General features: G+C 48.5%; 1 protein-coding gene across 45 annotated transcripts in view; it reads left to right on the top strand.

Annotated features, from left to right (window-relative positions):
• Positions 1 to 22,153, top strand: part of RIMS2 (regulating synaptic membrane exocytosis 2) — a 558,076-nt gene that overhangs the window by 147,571 nt on the left and 388,352 nt on the right. The gene's annotated exons all lie outside the window — the stretch shown is intronic.

Below are 22,153 nucleotides of genomic sequence, written 5' to 3'. Positions count from 1 at the left end.
ATTGTATGTCCTAAAAATAGCTTTTACGCACCCCCCCCCACACACTATCCACGCCACCCCGAAACGTGGCGAGCGCAGCGGAACGCGTCCTCCAACCTTTTCATAACCCCACTATCCATGTCGGCATGGAGTTGATTTTCTATAGTGTGACGATTGTAGCGAGCCACCGAGCCCTAAGCGTGCCGAGCGGACGCGGATTACTTTACATGTATTACGCGGCCCCTCGCGGGGCTCGCCACGCTTCGGGCTCGGTGGCTCGCTGCGCTCGCCACACTGTATAAAATCAACTCCACGTGGATAGTGGGGTAATGAAAAACTACGCAGAATAGCCCACTAAGCAAATTGCTTAGTGGGCGCCCAACTAACATATAAGTACTGATAATTTATATATCCATGGGATGTAGTCAATAATCACATTGTGAGTTGGGCCGATGTTATCACAGCACATAAGCATCTGATGATGTGAATGGTGATAAATCGGGCCCTGTTACACAGTAGTGCCAGCATATCCTGTTGCACTTTGTACCTTATTTTGGACTAAAAAACACAAATAGAAATATTAATTGGAATTATGCAATTTAACATTTATTGGTTATGCTGTTATGTTTTAACATGAAGCAACACACGCATGTGCCATTTTATAGATTACAGCAGTGTTTCCCAAACTGGGTGCTATGTCCAGTACCAAATACAGTACTGTAACATTATTTTTGATCAGTGTAATAGACAGAAGCAGAGTATGGGTCATTAGGTCGACACTTGAATTGTTGTCTTGGGTGCCATCTAGTGGCCGCCGGAAACAAAACAAAAAAAAAGAATTCTCCCATTATTTTTTTATTTACAGTTTCTTATAATATTATACCTCACAACATTTATTAAGAGGGAAGTCCTGATAGAATTTTGTCTCTTCTGGAATGCGTCCTGTTGGGAGGTACAGATATAACCACGTTTATATATCCTGTTGGCCCACCGTCCTTGGTTCCTGGTAGGGAGGCCATTTTTTCAATCCCGGCATTCGGGATTGAAAAACTGTCAATCCCGGGGTTCCTGGGATTGGCTTCCTGATATGCTCAATGATGTATCCATTATCTCTCTGGCCACATGAAAGGTGGGAGAAACAGAGCAGGGTGACAGCTGGCAGTTGGGCCCTGTATGGTGGGAAGCTCAGCGGGCCAGGGAGGTGGCGAGTAACTCGGTGTCCGGGCAAATGCGGCGGTGTAGGAAATAGTGTGTGGCTGAGCAGTGTGACCTCTAACATCATGCTGCACAACTTCACAACCTTTTTGCCAGGCAGCGCATCGTGATGTTAGAGGTCACGCTGCGCAGCCACACACTGTTTCCCACGACTCCGCGTCTGCCCGGCTCTGATTTACCTGCCTCCTCCCCGACCTGCTCAGTGCTACACAAGAGAAGGGGATCAAATGCGCATGCACATTTCGGAATGGAGCCTCCAATCCGTGGATTCAAATACCGGCCAAAAATGCCTTAAATCCCGGGATCCCACCAATCACAGTCCTGGGATTGGCATCCCTAGTTCCTTGTCCTGCCACGAGAAATATCCCGTCATGGCACACTTATGGCAAACTATGAAAGCATGTACTTACACTGCTTCATAGCTGGGTGGTGACCTCTCCACTATAGCAAAATACAGTACAGTACAGTGCTTTGATGGATATGTGAAGCATCACAACCATTCACCAGCCGCCTTTGCTTCCACTTTACCTGTGAACAGCATGCTGAGCTTAGCTCCATAGGGTTGGGCTCCCATTTGGCCTATAGTCTCAGCCTACCACCATATTGTACAATAATTACTGTATGCTATTTAGTCTCTTAATTAGGCCTAGAGAATCAGCAATTACAATCCAGTATGCTGGATATTAATGGGTCAGGGGCAGTGTTCTCAATGTAGAACACTGGCCCTGACCTATTGCGCAGCACACAGCGCTGACACATCACTGTGTGCTGAATGATCTTACTGACCGATCTAGCATCGTTCAGAATGCTCAGAAAATCTCAATGTGTGTAGGATCTGGAAATACTTGCTCTCAGTGGCATAACTACTGTAAGGCAGCCCCAGCTGCCGCTTAGGGGAGCAAGCCCAGTAGCGTAACTACAGCACCGCAGCCCCCGCGGTCGCGGGGAGGCGCTGGGTAAGTGCGGGTGGCGGGGGCTGCGGTGCTATTGTAATGTCCCATCCCCCGCAGCGTTACCTATATTTGCTGCGGTGTCCCGGCTCCCCTGGCTTCATTCTGCTATTGCGACGGGCTATCATAAAATGTCCGCCCCCATATAGCAGCATGTTCTCTGAAACTGTCTGCTGTATGGGGGTGGCCATTTTGTGATGGTCCGTGTTTCTTATCAGAATGAAGCCAGGATGGGAGCCGGGACCAGCGCACCGAATACAGGTAAGTATGCGGGGGATGGGGGGGGGGGGGCATGGGCGTCCGGAGTGGTGATGGTGGGGGGCGTGTTTTATTATCGGCGGGGGGGCGCCGAATTGATAGTTACGCCGCTGAGCAAGCCACAGAGGGGTCTGTGTGTCCATCCTTTGAAAGTAGTTCAGGAGCTCCATGTAGCTTTGGCTCAGTGGAACTGAGCTATGACTTTGTATTGGCTTTTTGCTATAGTCAGGACTTCAACTTATACCCCTGGGTGGCTATGAGAGGCGGAGCCAAGTGAGGTGATTCAGAGAGTCTCAGTTTGGCTTAGGATTGGATGGACCATGGTCAGGTGATTGGAACCTGTCACAGCAGTACTTCAGGTTAGGCTCTGATGAGAACTGAGGCCTAGTAGGCCCAGAAAGCTGAAGCCTAAGCATTATAATGGACAGAGGACGTTGACACAGTTCTTAAGTGGGATTTGCACTGCACCCTAGGAGCAGTGCATAGAAAGATGTGGCCTTATCCGCTAGACCAGTGGTGTCAAACTCATGGCCCTCGAGCTGTTGTGGAACTACATGTCCCAGCATGCCCTGCCACAGTTTTAGCAATCCATTATATAAAATCTGTGGCAGGGCATGCTGGGATGTGTAGCTCCACAACAGCTGGAGGGCCATGAGTTTGACACCACTGCGCTAGACCATTACAGCTAATGTACCTCTGGCCTTACAAGGTGAACTAATAGCCTTGCGGCTAAGAGTATACAAACTCCTTATAGCAGGGCTGGGCAACACCGGCCCTCCAGATGTTTATGAACTACACATCCCAGCATGCCTTGCATCAGTTTCAGCATGGCCACATAGCAAAACTAATACGAAGCATCCTGGGATGTGTAGTTCATTAACATCTGGAGGGCTGGTGTTACCCAGCCCTGCCTTATAGGGTGTTGTGCCAAGCAGCTCCTGCTAGAGGGTGTCACACCCCTAAATAAGGTATAGAGAAAAAGGGAAAAGGTGGAGCGCTAGAAATTGGATCAATATGGTATTCAAAAAATATATGGTACTTGTTTCCTATCTGGGCGCCCAGGTTTTCTACGTACGGCACCGTAATGAAATCGGATCGCATCGGATTCGGTACTCGATGATGTACCATGGCATACGATGCTATCCGATCCGATCCGATTTCATTTTAAATCAAATCGCATCGTATGACGATGCTATCCGATCCGATCCGATTTCATTTTAAATCGAATCGCATCGTATGCGGTGACGCGATCAACCAGATTTTTACATTGGAATCAATGTTAAATGGTCCCTGAGACCCGATTTTACATTGATTTCAATGTAATAACCCCGCAAACCCACGATTTGTATAGGAAACCCCCCCTGATGGTTTAAAATGCGCCTCCATTGTTAACGCCACCCAAGTATTGACGTCAACCCGAAGCGTGGCGAGCGCAGCGGTACGCGTCCTCCGACTTTTTCATACCCCCACTATCCACGTCGGCGTGGAGTTGAGAAAAGAAAGTGTGGCGAGCGCAGCGAGCCACCGAGCCCGAAGCGTGGCGAGCGGACGCCGATACCTGTGAAGCCCGCGAAGGGACACGGATACCTGTGAAGTATCCGCGTCCCCTCGCGGGGCTTGCTGCGCTCGTCACGCTTCGGGCTCGGTGGCTCGCTGCGCTCGCCACACTTTCTATTCTCAACTCCACGCCGACGTGGATAGTGGGGGTATGAAAAAGTCGGAGGACGCGTACCGCCGCCCCTCGCGGGGCTCGCTGCGCTCGCCACGCTTCGGGTTGACGTCAATACTGTGTTTCTGTGCAGATGTCACAAGGGGAGGGCTTTGAAGGGTAAATAAATACAGTAGTGTTACAGATGGGCCATCCTATGGGCCAACCATAAAAGCGGGAACGAAATCGGATCGCATCGCATCGTTCAATATTGTGTATGTGCATTTGTGGTATCCGATGCGATGCGATCCGATTTTTATACGGAGAATAGCATGGTGCGCAATTAACGTAGCGGGCGCCCAGATAGGAAACAAGTACCAAATATATACGTGGTTTTATTTGCTTAATCTTATATGGATATTAAAGCCACTTGATAGGTATAAAATATTTACACAATATTAATCCATATAGACATAATTGAGCAAAATACAAAAAAAGATTTAAAAATAAAAATATACTAAAAGGGTACATATAATAAAATACAAAATTGGCTAAAACTTATGTCATGGATTCCCTTGGTGCTTGTGGATGCTGGATTTTAACGTCCTGAGGCTAGATTGTTGTGGGGTCCATATACCTTGCCGGATGGAGAAGCGCTGGAGGAACGATTGAGGACACCCACAATCCATCGGGTTTACCATCTTCCTCCAGCGCTCCTCCATCCGGCAAGGTATATGGACCCCACAACAATCTAGCCTCAGGACGTTAAAATCCAGCATCCACAAGCACCAAGGGAATCCATGCCATAAGTATTACACAATTTTGTATTTTATTATATGTACCCTTTTAGTATTTTTTATTTTTAAATCTTTTTTGTATTTTGCTCAATTATGTCTATATGGATTAATATTGTGTCAATATTTTATACCTATCAAGTGGCTTTAATATCCATATAAGATTAAGCAAATAAAACCACGTATATATTTGGTACTTGTTTCCTATCTGGGCGCCCGCTACGTTAATTGCGCACCATGCTATTCTCCGTATAAAAATCGGATCGCATCGCATCGGATACCACAAATGCACATACACGATATTGAACGATGCGATGCGTTTCGATTTCGTTCCCGCTTTTATGGTTGGCCCATAGGATGGCCCATCTGTAACACTACTGTATTTATTTACCCTTCAAAGCCCTCCCCTTGTGACATCTGCACAGAAACACAGTATTGACGTCAACCCGAAGCGTGGCGAGCGCAGCGGTACGCGTCCTCCGACTTTTTCATACCCCCACTATCCACGTCGGCGTGGAGTTGAGAATAGAAAGTGTGGCGAGCGCAGCGAGCCCCGCGAGGGGACGCGGATACTTCACAGGTATCCGTGTCCCCTCGCGGGCTTCACAGGTATCCGCGTCCCCTAAAAGGGTACATATAATAAAATACAAAATTGGGTAATACTTATGGCATGGATTCCCTTGGTAGTGTCCTTTTATGGAGGTGCTTGTGGATTCTGGATTTTAACGTCCTGAGGCTAGATTGTTGTGGGGTCCATATACCTTGCCGGATGGAGGAGCGCTGGAGGAAGATGGTAAACCCGATGGATTGTGGGTGTCCTCAATCGTTCCTCCAGCGCTCCTTCATCCGGCAAGGTATATGGACCCCACAACAATCTAGCCTCAGGACTTTAAAATCCAGCATCCACAAGCACCAAGGGAATCCATGACATAAGTTTTACCCAATTTTGTATTTTATTATATGTACCCTTTTAGTATATTTTTATTTTTAAATCTTTTTTTTGTATTTTGCTCAATTATGTCTATATGGATTAATATTGTGTAAATATTTTATACCCATCAAGTGGCTTTAATATCCACATAAGATTAAGCAAATAAAACCACGTATATATTTTTTGAATACCATATTGATCCAATTTATAGCGTACCTCTGGGCTGTCAGATCATTAACACCTGATGCAGAAACCCTGAAGTCTTTATTAATTACTGTATGCGCACAGTAAATTCAGGTGGCGCTTTAGGCTACGCTCGGGGTGTGGCTCAATGGGGGGCGTTCCGGCGCTCACTCGCTCCACGGAAGGGGGGGTGAAGCGGCCGCCGGCACCGCTACACTCCACGGCGGTGGTGGTGGGGGGGGGGGAGAGTGAAGGAGCAGCGTCTTGCTACGTGGGAGGGGGGATGTGGGCGAGCGGGCGGCGGCGGTAGATGACCGCAGCATCGCTGCATGTGGAGGGGGGCTGGTGAGAGAGGTCTCGCTCCGGGGAGTGTGAGTGTGTGTATGTGTTGAGATGCGGCGATGGCCGCAACGTTGCTGCATGGGGGGAGGGGGGCTGGTGAGGGAGAGAGGGAGCTGCTCACCTGATTTAGGGGGGGGGGGGCTGCTCCAAGTGGCCGCCCTCCTAAGGCTGCCTAGTGGTGGCGCCGGCCCTGTTGCTACCAAGGGTTCATGTGGCAGAAAACCACATGAACCACAAAACCACAACCATGAACTCTTGGTTGTAGAACCAGTTGATGAAGGGCCATAGGTCCGCCATCTCTGTTACGCAGGACCTGATTCATAGTTTCATGCAAATTTCCATAATCTCACACAGCCACAGTATACTCATTGTCAGCCTCGACTGCATTATCGTACAAGCCAGGACCGGCTGGCCATCTGCCACTTCTGGCAAATGCCAGAGGGGACGATTTTTTCATGCAAGGTGGAGGCTCCGCCTCCCGATTGGCGCACAGAGAGAGCCGCTGGTCTCGCGGCGGGACCGGCTGCTCTCTCTGTGCGCCGCTAAGGTCCAGGAAAGACTGGGAGGGGCAGCGTGCAAATGCGCGGTGCATGTGTGTTTGCGCGCTTGAGCGCGACAAAGGTCACCCGCGTGCACAAATGTCAGGGCCGATTCGGCGGCCCAGTCCGTCGCTGCGTACAGCTCTAAATGAGGCCCACAATTTGTATTACCATGACTGCAGAAAATTTTTGGGAAAGTCTAAAATGTCCAAACAGCCACAAGAGGGCAGACTGACTTTAGGAATAATACAGATTCTTTTTCTTCCATGGATGTAGTCAGTGAAACGTCAATATTTAAATGAAAGAAAGTTGCAAACAGTAGGATAACGAAATGATTTTAACTTCACAGAGGTTTATTCAGATTAGCCTCACTGATATATATGGAAAAAAAATTATATTTAGTTGGTAAGATTTAAATCCAGGATCATAGAAGCTCAGGGCTTATGCAGGAAAAGAAGCAGAACCTTAAAGTCAGAAGTCAGACGTATGAACTTGTTTCATATAGAACGTGCACCCCAGGAGCCTTAGAGAACCGCGGCTGTTCTTATGGCTGTTCTGTGGCTGTACAGGCTAAAGCTGGCCATACATCTACAGATTTATTGTCAGATCTGGCTGGTCGGAACAAAAACCTGGTAATGGATGAGAGCAAATGACAGTTGACCATTTGCTTTGAAATGCTGGAAAACTGCCAAACTGTCATTCAGATATTACCAGGTTGTTGTTCCAACCAGCCAGATCTGACAATCAATCTGTACTGTAGGAGCAGCTTTAGACCTTCCCAGACGGAGGCGCGGCTATGCCTTCTTGGGTTGGACGGCTGACGTCACATGGCGTCAGAGCCTGTCCCGAATTCGCCGATCTGCGGCCATAATAAAAGGCAGTCTATATACAGTATACTGACTTTTATTAGAGAACCGGTGAAAAATCTTTTGATTGTGAGCGACCATCAAATGATTTTTTTCACCGTGCGGCCGCATGTGAGGGAATGTGTTCATGTACACACCGCTTCGCATGTTAGAGAAGGGATTCGATCAGCGGGTGCGGGCATTTTTTGTAAGTGGTTGGCTCGCTAAGAAGCAGTAATTTGCTCATGGCATTCACCTCTACCCCCCACTGTGGTGTGCAGATAAAGGACACGACAGTGGAGACTTTAGCAGTGGACCCTTTAGCACGCCACAGGAGTCAGCCAGCAAGGATGGATCCTGAGGTTGTCCTGCTGTGGAGCGAGGGCTGGAGTCATGGCTGGGTTGAGAGCCAGCATGGGTGTGTGTGGGGGTGAGTCGTGAGGCCTCTCTGGGCTGAGGTCCACCAGCGCTGCCCCCAATTCTGGAGCCATACCTCCTCCTTGGGGGTGCTCCTGGGAAAGGGGGAACGCTGCTGGGTTTACCCGGAGCTGGGACATCAGGTGGCGAAGGACGGCTCTCATAGTCCACTGAAGGGCTTCAGCCGTGCCTACAGGCCAAGCATCGCCACCGATGCGCAGGCCGGGATCCTCCTCTGTAGGCCGCGATCGTCATCTGCACATCGTCGTCTGTTGAAGAAGCTGGGTATAGTGGCTGTGTAACAGCTTGGGATCCTGCTGGCTGGGATGTGATGTCTCCACATCTGTGCCCAGCGCCGGGGACACTTACCACTCCTCTGCACTCTCCGTCTACCCCTCCATCCTCTACCGTCCTCCTCCTGTCCACGCCATGCCAAGTGCCTTTTCTCCATCCCCCACTGGAAGTCAGGATACATTTGTTTGAAATTCTGTATCTTTTGAGAACTTGCACTGGGGATTGGTTAATAACTGTCCCCGTCGCGCCGGAACAAACTGGATTCCTGCAGCAATGTTATCCACCGTGAAGGTAATAGAATGCTTCCCCATCTGTCTCTTTCTGGGGGGTGTTCTCTCTGGAGGGATTTATACAATAGGGAAGCAGGTAGGGAGAGATTCAGCCTCCCTCTATGGTCCGGACCGTTCCAGATCATAGAGAGAGGCTGTAATATCTCCCGGGTACCTCTGACCAGATACCATCTGCACTGTTCTGTATTCCTTTTTTTGAGAAAGAGAAGGCTGTCATTAGTGTGGCGCACTGGTAAAGAGAGGTGGTTTTAATAAAAATTTACTTTTAATTATTACATCTTAAAATGGCGATATATAAAACACATAACAAACTGTTCTGTATTCCCACTCAGGCCCACCATTAGGGGGGTGCTGTGGGTACAGTTGTCCCGGGCACGGCCTCTTTGAGAGAGAGGAAAGGGCCCAGGCAACTAATTTTGCACAACGGAATCCCTGCCGCTGCCTCCACTGTGCTGCCTGTGCCCTCAGTGTGCTGAGCGAAGCCCTGCAAAGTCCTGCAGGCTTCTTCACCTCTAGACGCCGGCAGCCAATCAGAGCTTGCGTACTGCCAGAAGCTGCTCAGATTGGCTAACAGTATGCAAGCTCTGATTGGCTCACCAGCCGTGCCACATTTTAATTGGCTGCCAGCATCCGGAGGCAAAGAAGCCTGCACTCCGTAGGAGCAGGGCTTTGTTCAGCCACAGTGCACTGAGCAGGAGGCAGCACAGCGGAAGGGGGTTGGGACCCGATGCCGTGGGTGGTAAGTGAGGGAAGGCAGACTAAAAATCAGTCCCAGGACCCAAAATTCCTAGCGGCAGCCCTGTTCCCACTAGTTTATACTCTCACACAAGCAGGGCCCTCCCTACCCTAGAGGTAGCTATTGTTATTTATACCCTATGTTTCATCACATTGTAAGTAGTTGTCAGCAACTATTATGAAGAGGACTGAGAAGGAGCAGGGCTGATCATCAGAAATGGTGGGGCCCAAGTTTTAGCTCCGGATTGGCTGCATTTCTGCAAGCTCCAACTGACTTGCGAATTTCAAAATGCTACAAGCGCCAGCTGTAATGAGCTTGCCTGGGCCAGGGACTGGAGCCCTGGAAGTCCCCCTTGATGGTGGCCCTGAGAAGGAGACCTTGTTTTGTGATGCCTAGTGCCCCGAGTTGGGACATACTGTAACCCGGAATTCCTGTATATGCTTATAACGTTGGTCTTATCTTATAATCTACTTCGTTTTTATGATGTGGCACATTTACCTATATAATTTTGATCATTTTAGCGTTCTTTCTCTGTGACTAATTTAAGCTGCAATCTTACTCGGTACAGGTAATTTGCACTTTAATATGAAAGGAACAAAATGAATGGATTGCATTTTAGAAGTGCCCTTTAGAACATTGTAGATGGCTTACAGTACCGCGGCACTTAATAAAGGATAAGGGATCTATTAATAACAAAACAGCTACGCTTGCCTCTAGAGGCTATACAATCAATGCAAATTTTAAGTACATGTCTACCATTGCTAGTTTGTTAGCACCTTCTTATTTATATTGTTCCTAATAAGCTATTTATTATTGACGTGTTGTTGATAGGAAAAAGAGGTATTTTTTAAAATTCTATATTATACTGTGATTATTATTGCAGTACATTATGACTGTTTAGAGCGTCAAAGGTATAACTGTGGGAGGCAATGGAGTCATCTGCCACCGGGCTCCTGTGCCCAAGGGGGCACTTCTCCTCCCCTGCTTTTGAATCAGTTTTTTTAAAGCTGTCTATATCGCTAGTGTGGCTGACTCCCCCTCCTAGCAGGACCTCACTCTCTTTATTTTAAAAATAATATACATAACATACACACATGCATACATATATTAAATAAAGTGGTGTGTTTGTGTGGGGGGGACACCAATAATTATCTTGCCTCCGGGCAACTGGGACAAACTTACACCACTGTAGAGAGTAAATATATATTTGTGTATTCCGTTCAGTCTAATTGGTGATAACAAACCGAATCTTTGCATCTGTGCTTAGAGGGAAATTCAAATGGTTCCAACCAAGTACAGATTAGTCCTAGTTCATAGCTTTTACAGTAAGTACAGGGACACCATTATAATAACTGAAGGGTCACTGCTGAAGGTGGCATTTCCACATGTGATTAGGTCACTGCTGGAAGGACCATTGCCATATGTGTTTTGGTCATTGTTAAAGGTGGCATTTCCCAATGGCGTAACTGCTGGAGGCAATGGAAGCATTAATCTCCAGGCACCAGGTATCAGGGAAGGACATTGAGTAGGGTGAAAGGATTGACAGCACAGATTCTTGGAGGCGCATTCAGCTTCCCATTGCAGGCGGGCACTAGGACCTAGAGTGGTTTGTCAAAAGTCTCTCTGCCGTGCCTTTCTTCTCTGTCCATCCATCATACCACACGTGTACCTGAGTACCTCCCACAGAGTGGGAGAGTGTATAGACTCTTGTAGTGCCATGTGGAAGATATAAGGGTGACGTGAGGTGAGTTGGATCTCAATTTAGACATCTTTTTATATGTGCTTTTATCTTACAGAATAACAGTAACTCATTATATTACCTATATAATTTGTTGTTATCATATAGGGACCACCAGTGCAAGAGAAACCTTGCGGAAGCCTGGTGGTTTAGCCATATCTTTGTAAATACATGCAGCTAAGATCTTCCAGTTGACGTGTAATGTTCAGGTCTTATTGCTGATACTTCTTGATGTGCTGGGGGAAAACTTAAATAAATAATACGTAGAATCTCTTAGTTGCTATTAGTAACAACTCCACTTCTATAAACTAACACTTAAAAAAATATACCAGTAGGTGTCTGGTTCCTACTGAGTTCTTCTTAGGACCTGTGTAAGTTCGAGCCGTCCGTTCCATGCAAGGTGTTCCCATGTTGGAAGAGACCACAAGAACACCACCTAAAATGAAATCTGCTTCTTGTGGGTGGGGAATGCCTAGTCGTGTGTATTGGGTATGTGGCCTACAGGATGGGGGGCAACCCAATCACGTCATTGTGGCTTTACTGGGGGTCTGGAGGTATGCAGGAACTTTACCCCATTTCCAGGGCCGTCTGATTTCCGTTAGCCTCCTGGTCATTTTTGGGTGCCGGATGAATGACTGACAGTTGGGATTCCGATGGTCGTTTCTCTAACATTGGAATCCCAACTTAAATGGGCTACTTTCCTTCGTGGGGGTCCATACCCCCCATAACGGGAGAATAGAATAGGTTACAAGCCCACAGCGTGGCAAGCTCAGCCAGTCCACAAGGGTCTTGAATGCGCTTGCCCCCCTGTCGGGCTCCTGACAGTCGGTAATTTATACCATACCCGGCAAGTACACAGTTCCTGAAATATGATCATCACATTGTTCCCTTGTTTCATGAGCTTACATTTTCCTATCATCGCTGGTCAAAAGAAGAGACGACCGTAGCCATCGAATCTGTTTTCAGCTGATGTCGGCTCATTAAAAGCTGCGTCCAAAGCCATGACTGTGCACGGACACCATAATGCAGCGCTGCAACACAAGCTGTCCGGATAGCTGAACAGTGATTGAGATGATCTGGCTCACAATGCCTTCCCAGTGCTAATTATTTAATAATCTAATTACTTCCTATTCAGATGCCAATTATTTTGGCAAGAGGTAGTCGCTCTCTGTGGAATCACAGCAAACAGCGAAACTCTACCTCGGTGTAATTACATTCTTAGCGGAATGCAAGTTTCAAAAGCAGTTGGATTGCAAAAATATCCTACAAATGACACGACGGCCTAATTTATGCAGGCTGCCGGTGACGCACCGTTATCTGCTTGTAACAATATTGCCAGCCCAGCGTAGTTCTAGCGTAGATGCGTCCGATACTGTGGATTTAACTACGGCTGACATGTTTTTAAATTACACATCAGGCGACCGATTCTGGTTCACTTGCAGTGAACCCAAATCCGCCCCTGACCCAATTGTTGGGGTTTGTGCATGAGAGGGATGTAGGTGGGACGGGGCGGACAGGGGCGTTTTTATGGGTGTCCAGGGGCGAATTGGGACCCAAAACCGGCTCGGGAGCGCGGGGAGGGGGAAATGTGGCTTCGATAGTGATGAGCGTCCGGGGGGGTGGTTGGCGGCGGTAGTGATGCGCTCCCAGGGGGCTGGGTTGAAGGGGGGGCGGCTCACCTGGAGCGGCTTCCTCCCGGTGTCTGTACTTTGGTGGGGCTGTCAATTAACGGCGCCACTCCTCTGCTCTGGGCCCAGCTGGGCGGCCGGCGGGGAGCTGGGAGCCTGGGAGGTGCTGTGCACGCATGCGCAGCAGCCCTCCCGTGGCCATTTTTTATTTTGGCAAAGTGCTGCGGCCGCTTCACCGCCAGCCCCGGAAATGGCCCGGTTTCCCGGTGGGCCTATCCGCCCCTGTGGGTGTCCCCATGAAAACGCTGGGCGTTCCTACGCAAATGCGAAGAGTGCTGGGGGCAGGCGGTTGACGTCACATGATGTCAGCCGCTTGCCCTGTCTTCAAACCGGTGCCCGCAAATGTAAGTCGGTCTCCACTGACTTATATTTGAGAGTTCAGAAGTAATCTTTCAATGGTCGCCAAGATGGATTCCAAGATGGAAATGTTTTACAGCATAGTTCCATGTCACTTTAATAAATAGCTAGAACCAAAAAAACACAATGAAACTGAAGGATGCAGCGCTGTGTTTTATTCTTAGATTCCCAATCTGCACTGAGAAATTAAATCTGATAAGGTTCCCGCAGCAAAGTCGTGTTCTTTTGGCGTGGACATTTGGCAGCCCAAACATACTATCAGGATTCCCATAGGCATCTTAGTGATTCTTAAAGCCCAATGTAATATTCCAAAGGTCTTTATGCACTGAGACTTTGTAAATTCACTGCTGCATGTTACACCTGCTTTTCCTCTATCTGATTATATCGCTATAATTATCGATAGTGCAGCAAGCAATCCTGGCCGGTTCTACATAAAGTGTTGGATACTTTGGGCTAATGCTGAGTTGGATGGAATTTGCATCTAGATAGCAAGCTCAAAATGTATATAAAAAAACAAAACACCTTTTTCATAGGGTGTAAAGGAAAGAACGCCTTGCCGTTAGGCAGTGAAGGATTGGGGCTCTAAATCAGACATTTTATTGTGTGCGTACAATGAGGGAGCGTGGTGATGAGTCACAGGGGTGTTGCCTCCTCTCAGGTCGCCAGCTCTCTGTATGCTGGGCGGCTATGTAGAGTGCCGGGAGGCAGACCTGCTCGGCTAGTCCACACTTCTATAGGTGTCAGGGACGGCCCATCAAGCCATCGGCCCTTCTGCATAGTTGCCTACCCTCCTGCATTCTGCAGGAGACTCCCTGAAATAGCAGCAATCTCCCTCTCTCCCTCATTAGTCTAGCAATCTCCCTCATTTCACCTAGCCCACATTACACTGTTATATTTTTTGGGAAAAAAGGAATGAGAGATAGATACAGTTACATTGAATCATCTGCACCATTTCCCAGCACTTTACCAAGTATAGTATCTCTTACTAACTGCTTTGCGGATCATCTAAATTTGGATAAAAGTCATTTAAAAAATTCCCCTCAGATGTAGCAGTGCACACCCACGCTTCTAGGTGCCACGTTCACAATCTCTTTTCACAGTCTCTCCATATATGGAACTAGACACGCCCTTTGGGTGGTGCATGACACGCCCCCTTAATGGGGCGCTTTGCAAATCTCTTATTACCAACTATAATCTCCCTGAAACTCGTTTTTGAAAGTGGGCAAGTATGCCCTTCTGGCATTTGCCATAAGTGCCAGATGCCATTCCGGCCCTGACACAGGTCACATGCTGCATCTGTGACCCAAAACATGTCCGGCCTGTATCTGGATTTTGCAGCGCAGCCATGGGGCAAGCCGTACTGTGCAAGCGCTTTGCTGTGTAGCGAAGCGCTCGCACTTTAGCGATGCGCGTGCAACATTTTGCAGGTACGTTACATGGAGGGATCCGGGTGCACGAGGCGGCCTTGCCATGCCTAAGGGCCTGATTCACGAAAGCGTTCTCAGCTGTAAATTTGTATAATACTTGCCCATCCTCCCAGAACAACCAGGAAGCTTCTGAAAATCAGGTGTCCACCCCGGCACCCGGCAAGCCTCATACAGATGGAGACGATCTCATCAGAGCACCTCCCATCGCGCCACACCCTGTGCCAGAATGGGCCGCATGCACATCGAGATGCTCGCGTGCCCAATTTTCGGCAATGGTGCACGAGTGCGTGAGATGCTTGCACGTCCATGTCGCGTCCCCGGCTATCAGTGTGCCAGAAACCTGCAGCAACCTGCGGTCTGGCGGCAACGCTGAGAGCGGCGCCATCTGAGAGCATCCCCATCTGTACACACACCTCCTCCACTGGTCAAATACCAGCAATTGGGCTCTTTGTGAGTGGGTGGGGCAATAATGATTCAAATCACAAATTGGGGGGGGGGCATTTTGGGGTGGGGAGAGCCGCGGGACCCGCTGTCTCTCACCGCAAAGGACGCCGGGTAAGGGGAGAGCCGCGGGACCCGCTGTCTCTCACCGCAAAGGACAGCTCCTAACGCAAGAGCTGTCCTTTGCCATAATTATCGCATATGTTACAGCATATGCAATAATTATGTGGGCGATGTGCGGCGGTAAGGGGGCGCGGATGTTAGAGCATTCCCCCTAATATCAGTCTTTCCTTGCGCTCCAATGCAAGACCCTACCCTCTAGATCAGTGATTTTCAACCTTTTTACCTTGCGGCATACTAAATATGATTTTAAAATTGCCAAGGCACACCATGAGATCCCCACAGTGCAAAACAAATTGCCCCCCACAGGAAAAAAACAAACCTATTGGCCCCCATATAAAAAACAATCACACTGGTAACAAAATAAAATACATTGGCCCTTTACATGAAAAGAAGAGAACAGTAAATAACAGTTGAACTGGTGGTGGCTGTAAACTGGTTTGGGCATCTCTAGATCTGGGGGCACACTTGAGAACAACTGAAGGCACACTAGTGTGCCACGGCACAGTGGTTGAAAAACACTGCTCTAGATGCTACTTCTTATTTGTGTAGCATCTTTTAGAATAAGACAGAGTCCGATTGGTTGCTATGGGCAACATCCCATATTCAATAGAATGTTTCTGACCGCCGATAACCGCAAGTTGCATCCTGTGCTATGACCACAGGAGATCTTTCCCTAATCCAGCCAAACAAAAACATCCCCCCCCCCCCCTATTTATTTTTTATTTTTTTTACTTTCCATTTAATAAAATTTTTGTCTTATTGCTGTTTTATTACATCTGCATTTTGATATGTAGCCTTTCTTTCTATGAAGTCATTCTAATTGTATGCTTATCTATTGTCAGTCTATAATGGGAGGATAGAAAGAGCACGAGTGATTAACGCTCACTATAAGCTTCACATCCTTCATCTAACTGTCAGCCTTTGGCAGCTGTCATTGAATTCCCACTGAACGGAGCGTTTCTTTCTTTGTCAGAGTCTTGCAGGAAAAGATCAGTCTCATTGTGAAATATGCAAAGTGCTTTCTAAACTAATTTACTGCTCTGAATGCTGCGTAGGAAGTACAGAGAAATTGGTGTTGATGTTTGTGTAGGAGGTTATCTTGGTGATGTCAGCAACATATAAAAAAAATACATTTCTGCCCAATAGTCGTCAGTCTTACTGAAATTTGGGCACATTGGGAATAACTGAGGGCACCTGGGCACTAATTGTGTAGAAGACATTGGCTCACTAAGTTTGCAGTGCAAACTTTATATATTTATTTTCTTTATTGTTTCTTATATAGCGCAGCATATTCCGTTGCGCTATACAATAGGAGACAGTGATACAACAGTGATACAACAAACATAGTATATACATGTACCAGCGACCCACCCCAGCCTCACATAGTATATCCATGTACCAGTGATTCACCCGGGTGCTGGATGAGTCACCGACAGTCGGGATTCCGACAGTCATTACTCCGACGTCGGAATCCCGACTGCTCCCTCGTGGGGATCCACGACCCACATAGAGGGAGAATAAAATAGGTGGCAAGCGCAGCTCACCACCGCGCCCGCAGCATGGCAAGCGCAGTAAACCCGCAAGGGGCTTTATTGTACTCCCCCCGCTGTTCAGTCGGGATTCCGATGTCGGGCTAATGACTGTCGGAATCCCGACTGTCAGTGTGTTATACCACACCCGACCCACCCCAGCTTCACATAGTATATACATGTACCAGCGACCCACCCCAGCCTCACATAGTATATACATGTACCAGCGACTCACCCCAGCCCCACATAGTATAAACATCAGGGTTGCCTACCCTCCCGGATTGGCCGGGAGGGTCCCGAAAATCGGGTCCCCATCCCGGCCCCCCGGAAAGGTGGGCAAACCTCCCGGATTCTGAGGTTCCAGCACATTCACCCAGGGTCCCGGTATTTAAATAGCGCAACTTAGTGTTTAAATACAGCGATTCAACGCTTTTCGGGAGGGGCGGAGCTAAAATTACATTCTTTTAGCCCGCCCCCAAATCAGAGACCCGCAAATCCCGGTATTTGCAGGGCTGGGGCTTGATGATGCCGATATCAGGCCCCGCCCCCCGCAACTCTGCTGACAGTCTCATCTCTGGCAGAAGCCTGTAGAAGTAGGCAACCTTGATATACATGTACCAGTGACCTGTCCCAGCTACACATTTCCTCCTGCCTTTTCCAGTCAGCCAGTAACGGTCGCCTCGTGCTGCCCCTTCACTGGAATGAGCTCCCTTGCTTTATTACACTTTGCCCGACCATGCAAAGCTTCAAATGTGCGCTGAAAACCCACCAGTTCATCAAAGTGTACCCTCCGAGCATAGGCGCCCATTCCGTGGGTGCTCAAGTGCCCGAGCACCCATGGAAATTGATGAGCTTCCACGGACCTGAGTCCCGCTGCTGGGCCACCGTATTAACTTGCTAATTTGCGGCTGCAGCACTTGCATCACCGAACCCGCTGCCTTGGAAGCAGTATGTTGGGATGGCTGGAAGAGTGTATTCCGTCCGCGGAGTGATACATGGACGTGGGGCGGGCCAGCCTCTGACATCAGACGCCGGCGCCACACAGCACGCACTGACTAAGTAGCTCAGCAATGGCCCACCGCACTCCCCCTCCCTTGATGCTGGCACAGGTACTGTGGGGGCATTTATGTACCTGCACTGTGGGGGCATTTATGTACCTGCACTGTGGGGGCATTTATGTATTTGACACTGTGGGGGCATTTATGTACCTGCACTGTGGGGGCATTTATGTACTTGGCACTGCGGGGGACATTTATGTACCTGCACTGTGGGGGCATTTATGTACTTGACCAATGGGGGCATTTATCTATTTGGCACTATGGGGGGCATTTATGTACCTGCAATGTGGGGGCATTTATGTATTTGGCACTATGGGGGGCATTTATGTACCTGCAATGTGGGGGGCATTTATGTACCTGCAATGTGGGGGCATTTATGTATTTGCCACTGCTGCCATAATTTGAATATTGGAGATAACTGTGCTGCATAATATGAATTGGTATTATTTTGTGGTCACGCCCCTTCCCCATTAAGCCACTCCCCTATATTTTTGGCTTGAGCACCCACCAGCAAAAACATAAATCGGTACCTATGTCTCCGAGGCCGCTCTTCCTACATGCTGTCTCATATCCTGACCATCCCTGCCATGCTCACTTCTTGCCTTCAGGTCTCCTTACATGCACCTTATTTCTCCTGTCTGTCTCCCTCTCCATCTAGACCAGGCATGTCCAAACTATGGCCTTCCAGCTGTTGTGAAACTACAAGTCCCATAATGCTTTGCCACAGTTTTCCTATTAGGGAATGCTAAAACTATGGCAAAGCATGCTGGGATGTGTAGTTTTACAACAGCTGGAGGGCCATAGTTTGGACATGCCTGATCTAGGCTGTAAGCTCCTTGGAGCATGGTCCTCTTCCCTTCTGTTCTCACAGCCCTCTTCTCTCAGACATCAGATACAGCTCTCTTGCTCAGCCACCATCTATACCCATATCGCTTCTCACTTGACAACTCCTCTGCTTCCCTACATCTCGGCTGTATTGTACACTAAGAATTGGGCTTCTAATTGTTACCTGAGCTCTGCTTTAGTTTCAGTTACTGTTCTGTTTAGTTCTGTGCACCCTGTATTGTTCTAATGTGTGCTCTATATACGGCGCTGCCAACCACTTGTGGCGCCTTATAAATAAAATGTATAATAATTTAGTATTTAGTGATAGGCTTTTTTTAACCCAGGTTTTATAATATTACCTTGAAGACAACATTAGTTGTTTTTCCTACCGACTTCAAAGCAAAAAGATTTTTTTTTTCTTGACACACAAAAGGGCCACGTTAAGTTGTTCATGAAAAAACAAAAACATTCTTCACTTACAGTAGGTCAACTCCAGCCAAGTTAAGTGTCTGTCCCTGTGCTTTATTTATTGTCATGTGTTGTCAACGCATTCGCAGTCGTACATAGGGGCGGGGGGGGGAGTGTTGGGGGGGCGTGCGCTAGGCGGTGCGGCGGCTACCTGCTCGCTGGGCTGAATCATGACCAGTGTGTCGACGGTTATGTCGACACTCATAATATTGGCAGACTTGTTCAGCCTGTCGATACCAATGAAATGTCAACATGGTCACAATGTCAAAAATCCATTTTTAATAAATCCCTATCCCTTCAGGAAACCACTTAGTTTGGGGACTATGTAAAAACCGGACCTGGACTAAACCCCGGACCGCCGGACCGGACATCAAAATCTGCAGCCCGGAGCTTGTAGTGTCCGGACCGCGGGGTGTCCTGTCCGGGGGGGGTTTCTTGTCTGGGGGGTTCCCTGTGATAGCTATCATCAGGGACATGGGGGAGGGGAGATTACAGCCTCCCCATGTGGTCCGGCCCCAGAGGCGTAACTAATATTGTGGCGCCCCCCCGCCAAAAAATTACCTTACCCCTCCGCATGCCGCTGCCGGCCCCGCATTCAGTCCGGCACCGCAGATAGCCTCCGGGCTCCGTCTCCTGCAGTAATGAAAAATGACACGACAAAATGGCTGCCCCCGTACAGCAGACAGTTTTTTTAGGGATGTTAGAGGAGGCGGCGGCCTCCTCTAGCATCCTTAAAAACTGTCTGCTATTAGGGGGCAGCCATTTTGTTGTGTCATTTTTCATTACTGCAGGAGACGGAGCCCGGAGGCTATCTGCGGTGCCGGACTGAATGCGGTGGCGACGGCATGTGGAGGGGTAAGGGGGGGTCTGACCAGAGTGCCCAGGCACCGGGGGCGCCCCGCTGGCGCTTCCTCCCCCAAGCAGCCGCGGTGGCTGCCTTACGGTAGCTACGCCTCTGTCCGGCCCGTCCGGTTTTTGCTACATGCCCAGACCTTACAGGGAGGCTTTATTATCCCCCTCCTCCACTCCCTGGCGACAGGCGTCACAGGCAGCCCCCCCCCAGGCAGGACACCCCCAGACCGGACGCTACAAGCTCCGGACTGCAGAATTTTATGTCCAGTCCGGTGGTCCGGGGGTGTTGTCCTGGTCCGGCTTTTACCCATACCCCTTAGTTTGTGTTGCTGTATACTTCTTATTTATGGTAATAAATGTTATAAAATACGTCTGAATGTCGCCTGCACATACTGTAGCTATAAAGGATATTGCAGTTCCGTCTCATACATTTGGAGTTTAGCAGACTATTTCTTAGCCAGACCTATTTATACATTTTATAGTTATAATTATAAGAAATGCTTTTATATCCACATTAAAAGAAAAACTATTTTAAGAGGCTAAATATTTAAAAACTCTTTGGTTTGTAATGTTAAATAATTAAAGATTATTTTTAATTGCCTATTACAATTAAAGCAGTTTATTGCTCTATATAGGGAAACATTAAAATACAAAAACGATACATTATTCATAATTAAGACATCCTCCATTTACATTTTCTGGTAAAGACGGTTGATTGAAATACAACATGTTACATTGCCTGCGTGTGACATTGGGCCTCATTCAGACCCCTTCGCTGTGCTGCGAATCCGCAGCCTGAGCGATTATCAAATGCGTTTGCAGCCGTGCGCGGGGGGGGGGGGGGGGGGGGGCTCGACGGGGCGGGGTTAACCTGCATCAGGCCCATAGTAGTTTAGGGGTTACAATAATATTCAACAGAAGTATTGTTCTGGTTCCTTAACTACTCAGCGAGGTATGATGAAGCCTTACGCTGGGTGCACACCTGGCCAACATGTCGGTGGTCCCGCTGTTGCGCCAACCAAACGGCTGATCCATGTAAGTGTACACACTTGCCGATTAGCCGCTCAAAGTGTCAGTCGGGATGCCCAGCTGGTGGGTATTTAAATTTACCAGTCCAGCTGTAACATCAGTTCCCTGCATAAGGGTACAGGCAGTTGGCGGACCATCCATACACACAGCCAGAGGCTCCATATATCTGCTTATTTATCGGACATCGGCTGTGCTGCGCAGCCAATGCGATATGCCTGTGAACGATGCTGTTCACATATATCGTGGGTACATATATTGCCTAGTGTGTGCCCAGCTTTACATTACATATAGCATGTACAGTAGCAAAGGTCATTACAGGGGATAAGAAAGTGACTACTGTCGCTCGGATTAGATAGGGGAGAAATCGGCGAAGAGTAATCAATGCTATTTAGGTTCATGAGATAGGTGGTCTGTATTCGGAAACTTATATGTTTGACCACTCAGATTAGAAGTGAGGGTCTCAACAGGCCACTAACTCTAAATACCCCAAACAAAAAAATCATAGAAATGTCAGGTGGATGGATGGGTCCCCAGAGGCAACCGGACCACAGGCAGCAGCCTAGATTACCTATAACCATTAATGGGACCTTGCTATGTACTACAGCAGTGAGTTAAGCTGGCCATACACTAGTGCGACTGTGTTGCAACTTGGTCACTTTTTATACGATTGCTGCGTGTTCACATTTCATGCATTTGACATGAGGTGCGACGCGCGGTCCCGTGCGCATCGCACCGGAGCCTGCAAGTCCTACCAGAAGTAGAGGCAATCTGTTGGATCGCATCCAAGCCTATGAGTCTGCTCTGGCTTCACTGTGACTGACAGTGACTTTCGATTGGAAGCCCGACCTGCCAGTCACCCAAGGCAGTCCCATTATGAGATGCTCCCTCCCTATGAGATGCCTCCATGGGCTGCTGCAGAAGCAGACCATAAAAATTGGTTCTGCACATGAGCAGTACTGAGGACGATGCTGCACATGCACCAGACCTGGGACCGTGTATATGCTTCTATGGACTTCTGCTGAAGCAGCCCAGAGAGGCTGGGGGTCAGTGCATGAAGCTACTGTGCATGTGTCAGTCACGCGACCTCAACGGGGGTCGGGACCGGCAGCAGGCTTCAGTGGTGGCAGCGGCGGGGACCAGCGGGTGCCGGTGGTGGGGACCGGCAACGGAGAAGGGGGCAGCATCGCGGCAGCCCCC

Source organism: Crinia signifera, chromosome 5 (assembly GCF_055691185.1).
Source record: "Crinia signifera chromosome 5, ASM5569118v1, whole genome shotgun sequence".
NCBI classification, from domain to species: Eukaryota; Metazoa; Chordata; class Amphibia; order Anura; family Myobatrachidae; genus Crinia; species Crinia signifera.
Note: the sequence above shows the minus strand (reverse complement) of the source record. Positions and strands in the feature narration are given on the sequence as shown.